A 9,455-nucleotide genomic window follows, 5' to 3' on the forward strand; every position below is an offset into this window, starting at 1 on the left:
TTTCCCTCTTTTGCCTCTTCATCGTCTGGAGGACTCATCCTTTCTTGGTTTTGCTCATTCTTCTGCCCTCCTTTCTGTAATAGTGATGATGATGTTTGCTTCTTGAAATGAGGAGCAAAGGAAGGTGCCTGCTGGGAATAATCTAGTCCTTATCTGCATACACAGTAGTTGTGCCCTCAGTTTTTATCTGAAAATTGTTTTGTCTGAAAACTCAGTCATCTTCCACAGGTGCTACTGACATTTGTGCCTTCCTCCAGAGCAGAAATATTTCTTTTCAAAATATTCAGACAATCTCATGAAACAACTTGGAACCTGTCATGTTTTATAACACGAGACAAATGTATTTTCACTAACTATATGGGATTCTCTGCTTACGGTGCTTGGAGTGAGCCTTCCTACGGCAAAAGAAGGTTTTGTGGCAAATTAACAAATTGACCTTTAAAATCAAATTTAGAAAACAAGACAGCTTTTGAAATAAATTCAGTCTAGTTACACTATTATTTATTTAGCTGTATAACCTTGCAGTACTGCACTGTATCCACTAGAATTGTCTATATCTTTTCAGATATAATTGATAGGACTTTTCCTTCACTTTACTGATGAATGTCAGCATTCAGCGGCTTTGCACTAATGCCTTATTGACATAAATCGTATCTTCTTTTTATGTTTTTTTAAAAAATTTCAAATTCCAGACCACTTTTCTGTAAAAATAGCTGCAAAATAAAGCAAATTCTCCTCTCATACAAGTCGTTTAACACAACTCAGGCTCTCTTAAGTATCTTCAGGTCACCTTTCACAATCCATTCTCCCTAATTCTGTTTGGCCTCATCCATTGTTTTCACTGTGTCCAGAAGCACACTGGACAGTCAGTAGACTGTCTATTGAAAAAATCTCACCAAAGTTCATTTTACTCTCAAAACGTTATGCCACTTCTCTTTTCCTCCACTCTCAGGCATAAAGCAGTGGGAGGAAGCACAACAGCGAAGTCTCCTCAACGGCAGCGTAAGAATTTGCACTATGGTATTTATTGTTCTCCCAGGTTTTCTGCTGTCATTGTAAAGATGAGCAAGTGTCAGTCAAGAGAGCAGATGAAGAAAGGGTGGAGCCACAGAGAAGTGATGTTTTTCCCTTAAACCAAAGATGCTAGGGAAATCCTCAGGATTCATTTCTTTCTACTACTTGTGAAGTAAACTGGAGATGCTGTGGCAGAAACTAGTCTTTCCAGACTTCACCCAGCTGTAAAGTATATGGTACTCAAACACCTTTGCAAGCAGCAAAGCATAGCAAATGATACAAAGAGAATTAATCTCCACCACTGCTAAAAACCATAGAATCATAGAATAGTTTGGGTTGGAAGGGACCTTTAAAGGTCATCTTGTCCAAACCCCTTGCCGTGGGCAGGGACATCTTCAGCTAGATCAGGTTGCTCAGAGCCCCGTCCAACCTGACCTTGAACGTTTCCAGGGATATGGTTTTAATGCCTTAATAATGGTGCCTCCTCACCTTCCCTAGTAACGGATTTGCCATTATGTATAGTACAGCACTTTTAGTTGTGAGTACAGACCACCTGATTCCTCCACAATACAGACGTGATTTCCACACAACAGAGTTAGAGCTGCTGTCTGACCTGTGCTGGAGCTGTGAGCTAGTATGCTGTGCAAAGCAGAACTTTGTTCCTAGGCATCCAACCACAATAACAACTCTTCCAAACTCATTGCATTAAGCTCTCCACAGTTTTTGACCTGGACAATATTGTCTATCAAACTTGTGCATATATGAACAGCACAAAAAAAAAACCTCATTACCTCAGTAAAATTTCCATTGCTTTTAGAGACCAAGAGGCTGTGCATGTGAGACAGAATAAACACTTTTACAATAATATGTTAAAATATAAGGTGTATTTCATAATAGGACTAAAAATACAGATCAGTTACTAAGCTGCAAAAACACGACAGACAGAAGATATTCCCTGAAAGTTAGGATTAATAATAATTTTAATACCTAGCATTTATAAGACTTTCTTCAAGATGTGAGAGCATTTTAAAATAAGAATCTAGTTTCATTTTGTATTGTTATTCCTAAGTGCAGAGAAATAGACACCGTATAGATTATCAAATAAGATAAAATTGGCAGAGCTATAAACCTAGTTCCATGCCTCAAAAACAAGCTCAGTGGAAACAATTCATATAAAATTAAGTTTCTTCCCATAATTAAAACACATTTTACTTCTAACTCATAGGAAAGCTAAGTTTATTTCTGGATTATTTTCATTTTCTTCAGCCCTACCAACGGAGCCTCTGTGGTACCTGCTGTAAACAGATAATCACATAACATCATCCTATTCATAAATTCAAGCTCTGTCTCCACAGTTGGTTCCCATATTCCTGCTCTGGAACCTCAGTCAATGTCTCATTGTTGATTATCTACCTCCCACCACCCCTGCGCCCAGGAGGAGGTTTCAGCCATCTCTTCCTGCATGGATTTTTTTTATTTTGTTTCAGCTGTTCTCCCATCCTGGAACTGAAACTGTTCTGAAACACTTGAACAGAGCAGTCATATCCCCACTTCATCCTCGCTTGCTATCTAAACAACTTGAAGTCTTTCAGTATAACTCACCAAATATTATCTCTTTTCCTGTAATTCAGTCCCAGTTTGAATGAATCTTTCTTAAGCAGCAATTATAAAAGCAGCAGATACCATTATTATGTATTAACTGACATGTACAACAACTTGAATATCTCCTTGCCTTCACCAGTAATACTTACCTTGACATTTCCAAGAAAGACTTTTGCTTTTTCATGGCTGTATTACATTCTTGGCTGAGTAACTTTGTGAGTGAGGAATAGTCAAGTTTTCCTTTTCCTCTGCCACGAGTCTGTCCAGCTATTCCCACTTTATAGAGGACAATCAAGTACACAAACTTTTGCTTTGCTCTATCAGATTTCTTCCTGTCTTTATTATGCCCATGCTAAAGGACAACTGGTTCTTCTTTCATAATATTACTACTCTCTTATACATCTTTTATCTCCTCTTTCTGACGTCTCTTGGCTTTCAAAAATAATTTTAAAACATGCATTAAAATAACAGAAATGTGTCAGTAGTTGTCTTAGGTACCTTCTATCCTTCTAGACCATAGGTCATATCTTTGCTATATTTTAGCTCTAGTTTAGCAGATTTATTTGAGAACCAGCAGATGTGCACCTTAACATGCCAGTTTTTCCTGTGTGCTGGGGAAGAGCTGGAATCACTATATCTTTCCTGTAGATGAGCCTAAGGTTAGGGTTAGGAGAGAGTATGCAGTTAGAAAGTACAACTCAATGCAAACTAAGGGATGATGCTACTGTTTCCTCTGCGCAGTATTTAATCTCTCAGCAGAATGTGGTCCCTGGCCTGTAAATCGGCTTAGAGTTCAGGCTGAAAAAAAAAGAAAGTCTAGAGCTATATTTGTAATTGGGAATGGAAATGTGCTGCAAAATGAAACTGAGCTGCAAAAGTAATTCTGCAGCAAAAAGAGACTGTCTGTTCCCTTTGAATGCATTAGGTCTGTATATTAAATTTATACCCTGCTTCCAGCAGCAGCAGCATCTGTACCCTTATTCTTGTCTTTCTCAACAACCACATTCACCCTTTCGGCAGGGCTAACATAACTATCCCATCTTTATGAATTATGACCATGCCTAAGTATTAAGTCCCTTAGTCACATCCTAAGAGGATTCAAACAGTGCAATTTACTTGGGCATAAAGCCATCACTGTTAGCAAACTCTAGCTAGTACAGGATGCTGCAGCTGGTCTCCTCAACAGCTGAAGCAACAGCAATCTACACTCATATGTCATAGAACAGAGAGGCAAATTCTAGACCCGAGCTCTTTTACTCCAGGCACTCGGTTTCCCAAAATAGCACAATTACAAGATCACCGAACATCTTTGAAAAGATGTTTGAAAACTGTTACTCCATTTTAAGATATTCCTTAGAAACAAATGACCCTTTCCTAAGGCCAGTCCGTACCTGGAACCAAAAACTGTCACAAACCTCACCATTCCTTACTCCAGTGCAAAGTATACATCTCCAACTCACATTGTCTAAAAAATACTCAGCAAAAATTTAATTTTAATATAAATTAAATATAATTTAATTATATTAAAAAACTATAGATGCTATCCCTCAAGGGGATGGCAGGAGAGAAAGAAAAAAACTACGCAACAGCTTAGCCATTTCATTTAACAGGCTACTGGAAGTACTTGGTTACAGTGGTAGACACCTAATTAGTTACACAGCTAAAAAGAGTCATTGTTCTTCCTCAAAAGGATGTAGCCAAATTTAAATGCATATGCACAAAATCAGCTTCGTCTTTCCGAACTACAATGGTCCGGTCCAAATCCTTTAAAGCCAATGGAAAGGCTCCCGCTCACTTTAGTCAATTTAACTTGTCTCTGGACTTCTCTTCCGCAGTGTGCAAGCAAATGGAAAAGAAAAAATAGATGAATACAAATCACAAGTGAAAATAAAAAGCTGTCTGTAATTAAAGAAAAGCAACAGATAAACTGGAACTTTTTTGGAGTCTGGAGGCTCCAAAATAGCAGTACAAAAATGCCTGGGACATTAGAGAAAGAACAGCCTAAACAGACTTAGGGAAACTGTTCTTTCTGGACCAAGAATGCTAGACAGAGTTTATAAGCCTGTCCAAGTCATTTTCTCATAGGACAGACAGTGCAGGCTGGGAGTTTTGGTTCGGTTTTGGTTTTCAACTGTAGGCAGATTAAGAAAAAGCTTTCTCTCAGTGTATTTTATTGAAGAAAAATTAAACAATTCTTCTTAACACACTAACTTATGGTATTTCAGAAACAAATGAGTAATTTTAGAAATAAAGTGAGAAATCTTAGTTCATATTACAAAAGTGCAGCGTAATAAAACTGTGCAGAAGTTCTGGGATACAGTCTTCATGAAGCCACTTGCTTTCAGAAGCAACTCAACCACAGTGATGTACTGAATAGATTTTTGTCTCTGGAAACAATCTTGCATGACACAGGTTGAACCCATCCCTTGCCCTAGCCCGTCTCCCCTTCTCATACTTCCATATATGACATTACTAATACAGCTACCAAACAACTCAGGCAAAGCAGTGCCCAAATGTTTTGTTTGGATTAGGCAACAGTAAGGTCTGAAAGTTTCAAATATCATGCAGGTTCTCTACTGGTATTCACATAAACCTTAACTTAAAAATGGACAGATGGCATTTTATCCAACTGAGAATTCAAACATGTTAGTTTGCATTTAATCTTCAGAACATGTTTGTTAACAGAAACATCAAGACAGAAATTAGCCAAGAGCATTGGAAGGAAATCGGCAAACACAAAGTATAGATGTGAAAGAGGACAATATAGACACAAGCATTTTATGCTGGATGTTATTGCAACCTAGTTCTTTACTTCAGTTAAATTTACTGGAAAGAATCCTGAACTTCATTCAGGATAAACATCTATTGTACCATAATTGTCTTCCTTGTTAGGTGACATCAGGAGATGAGCTACACACAGAGAAAAAGCAACATTACTGAGGTTGCAAAGCCAAACTCTCAAAAGTTAAGAAATGCCAGATTTAAGGTTGCCTAATGCAGCTTCTGTATTATGATACAAGCTTTAGCCATGCAATTGTATTTTTTTCCTGACCTCATGCACTGCACAGGATGGATATTTCTTCTGTCAGAATTTCTTCACTGTTTTATACATATTTTTTCCAACACCTTACCTCATGACTTTACTTGATTATAAGGCCTTCAAATGTTTCATGAAATAACCTTTACTGCACTCTAAAAAGAGAGATGTCATTTTACAATGACAGACACATTAAGAAAGGAAAGCAGAAAGGTTAAACAGCAAGAGCCAGACCTGCAAAGTGATTTCACTCATTTAAATAAATAGGCATTTAAGCAAGTAAAGTAGGCAATTCAAAATTAAATTAAGAAATTATTTATTTAAAAAAAACACCAAAAATACCCAAAAAACATCAGAGTATTTGGGGACTTAAAAAATTAAAGTTGAAATCTATGTTGTTACTTAAGGTGATTTATTCTAGTACATTTCTGGAAGAAAAACCACATTATCTTATTTTTAAAAGAGATATATAAGAGCTGCCTTCCCAGTGTGATTCAGTGCACAGGGGTAACATCATTAGTTTTGTCTGTGGCCTGCTTCCGAGGGCTACTTCCCCTCTGTTTTGTCAGAAAAGTGACAGGTCTGAAGTATCAGGCAAGTTTAACAAGTGTTTTTCAGGCAGACCAAATGGCCCTGCAATAGGGTGGAAACCATGCTGCTTTTTAGTTGAGATTTTGCGTTTCCTTTCTTTCTTTTTCCAACAGTCAAATGTAGCCATATCTTGAACGTTTTGTACCTTCAACATTTAAATCTCTGTAGCCTTTAAAGACAAAGCCCGATGAGGCAGGGAGTCAATATTAGCCATTTGTTGATCTAGTGCTTCTGGCTGAGAACAGCCCAGCTGATCAAATGCTGCAGAAAGCGGAGCCAGAGTGAGTGAGGATGAAGCAGCAATGCATTTGTCTCCTGAAAAAAGCACAATAGACCCTGTCTCCATCCATCATATTGAGATCCATCTTACTTTTCACTTAAAAAAGCTTAGCAGAAGCAATTAAATACTATTACGTTAAGCATTTACAGTGAAGAAATAAGCCTTCAGAAAGTTATGCCACCTGCCAAGTTCTGATCTTTTCACTGGTCGTGCAAGGCGAAGCAATGAAAGAAGTTGGTGTTCTTGGGAGGGTAAATGGCTTATTTGCCTTTCGCGGTAGAGGCTCCCAAGGTAACCATATCTGAATTTTTGCTTTCAGTTCTAAAAGCTTTATATCTTATCAATAAATCAAGGGAATGCAATAAAGCAAGAAAACGTAACTGGGAAAATTGTAACTTGAAAGCATATCAGACAATAATTTGTGGGTATGCTCTGCTCTTGCAGGAATAAAATCAGAGGTAGTTCTGCCATTGCGGTACTGCATGCATGGGGCAAAAAACGAGAAGAATGCCTTCTGTTCTAAACAGTGAGCAGCTCTATTGCTTACTGATCTGATATTGACTGATGAGTCCATTGACTGTAAATGAGAGCCAAATGGGGCTAGAAGGATGCTGCAGCACTGTGCCTGCACATGGCAAGCAATGCACTTTGCAGTCAAGAGGTCACAGGGCAGGACAGCAGGCTGTTGGCAGCTTTTTCCAGGGTCCACTTCAGTGTGGTGGGTTGCAATGACAACAGCTCCAGAGGAAAGGAAAAATATCCACTAAGGCTGGGGGATATTAAATGGCTGTTATACAAAGCATTCTCAAGGCATTCAGGTCCCACCTGCTGACCTCCCTTCCCTCCCACCAAGCTACTGAGATTTTTGATCTGGACTATGACCAGTCTGGATGGCAGAGGTTACTATTCTTTCTCAAGACTGCCATATACAAGTGATAGTAAAGTAAGATCTTTTTCTTTAGCCCGATATTAATTATACTACTCAGCACCACGGCAAAAAGAAAGGCTATCCCAGCCGTCATCCTGCAGAGCTCCTGCCCATCCATGCAAGCACACTCTGCGCCTTCTCAAGTTCAGCAACAAATTCTGCAATGTCTCTCAACTGCCTTATGCTGAAGAACATAAGGAGAGAATCTTGAGGGTAATACATCTCATTAATGGTCCCACCTTGGCCCCCACACAGCCCCCTGAAGAGGGGGAGCCGGCGCTGACAGGAAGCTGGCAGGGCGAGCGCGCTCGGTGCTGCACGCTAGGGCCGCCTGCAGCAGCAGCAGCGTCAGCTCCTCCAGGATGCTGCAGGAATGAAACACGTGAAGATAGCCAAACCGAGAACTTGGCTCTTCCCAGTAAATGAGTTAATCTCATGAAAATGATTTCTCACTGTATCTGTATGGGTAAAGACAGATATGAAAAAAATAGCCTGTCAAGTCACGCTTGCACAGACAATGTTGTTTGTCAGTTCATACTGTTTAGAGGGCTAAACGTGACAGCCATTTAGCTTGACTAATTAGCAATGAGCTCTTACCTGAGTACCAAATTGGGGATTTACATGGCCTTGTGCTTCCTTGGAAAAGTTTCAAAACTGTACCTACATAAAATGACATGATAACGACCAGTGCAAAGACGATGCTTTTCACTTTTTCTGGTAGCAAAAATCATTTAAAACCACTGAAGCAATGAACAAAAATAATGTGGCTTTGCCAAGTCTCAGCTAAAAAATAAGAAACCCACTGATAAAAATCCCATTGAAGTAAAGCCCATCCAGTGAGGGCAAGAGGGCCTCACAGACCTATAAAATAAAATTTTATATCCCTCCATTTAGAAATGCTCTTCCTGCTAATCGTAGTGAGTCAGCCTATCCACCTATCTGTGTCACTTTAATTATTTATATTATAAATAATTCTTTTCTTTGCTCTTCAGATAAGTAAAGTATATTTGCACACCTGACTAAATAGGAAGGTCTGATTTATTGTTCTTGTTGCTACATGAATATGTAGCACCATTAGAAGAGGGAACTAAGAAAGTTAAGAAAAGAAGAGCTATGGTAAGACCGAGGAAGTTTCAGAGATACAAGCAAGGCCACTTTCTTTGTATTAGCAAATTTTGTGCTGTATTTAAAGGACGTGACACTACGATCCAATATCATTGCCAAACTGGAACGATTATGCCTGTGAATCACCCATTTCAAAACATAATTCCTACTTACCTTGAAATGGAAAGAATGGAAAATCTAAACAAATAAGGGCATGTGGTTTCCTGGTATTTTTCCATAACATGCAATGCATTGGCAATCAAAGACATGACAAAGCACAGGGACATGGAATTTAACACTGCCTAAGAGAACTAAATTTCAAACGGGCGTGGAGGGTGCAGAGTCTGCCGGCTATAACCGCTTAGGGGAACACACGTCCTTAACGCAAGGCCTCTGAGACCCCGATATAATGGGATAACAACAAGCTATAAGAAAACTCTCTTGCTCTGCCAGGGAATAGGCTGTTTTTCAGAGGGAAGGAAAGGCTGTTCGTTGTGTTACTCAGAAGAGATGGACTAACAGCTGGTAGAGGACTATTTTAAGACACCACCTCTACAGATGTTGTAAGAATTGTGGAAGTCACCCTGAGACTGTTTCTGCTTTTGCTCAGCAGAGCAAAAACTGTTGCTCAGCCTGGTGTCAAAAAAAAGTCTGCACAGCAGGAGTGGTTGGTTCATCATACATTTCCTCTGACTCTGCTTGGATGTTTTTTAGTTATTGTTTTATCTACTGGATGTCCAATTTGAAGTTTATAAATAGTCCTAAGAGATAAGCCAGGACTCCTACTTTTCCTTTGTCAACATCCTTAGTTGACACTAGTATAATAATCACTAGTGAGCTAGACTTTCCTTTTTTTTCCTTAGAAGTTGAGAAAAAATTAATTCAACAATCTGTTCTTC

Source organism: Pygoscelis adeliae, unplaced genomic scaffold (genome assembly GCF_000699105.1).
Source record: "Pygoscelis adeliae isolate BGI_AS28 unplaced genomic scaffold, ASM69910v1 Scaffold10, whole genome shotgun sequence".
Classification (NCBI taxonomy): Eukaryota; Metazoa; Chordata; class Aves; order Sphenisciformes; family Spheniscidae; genus Pygoscelis; species Pygoscelis adeliae.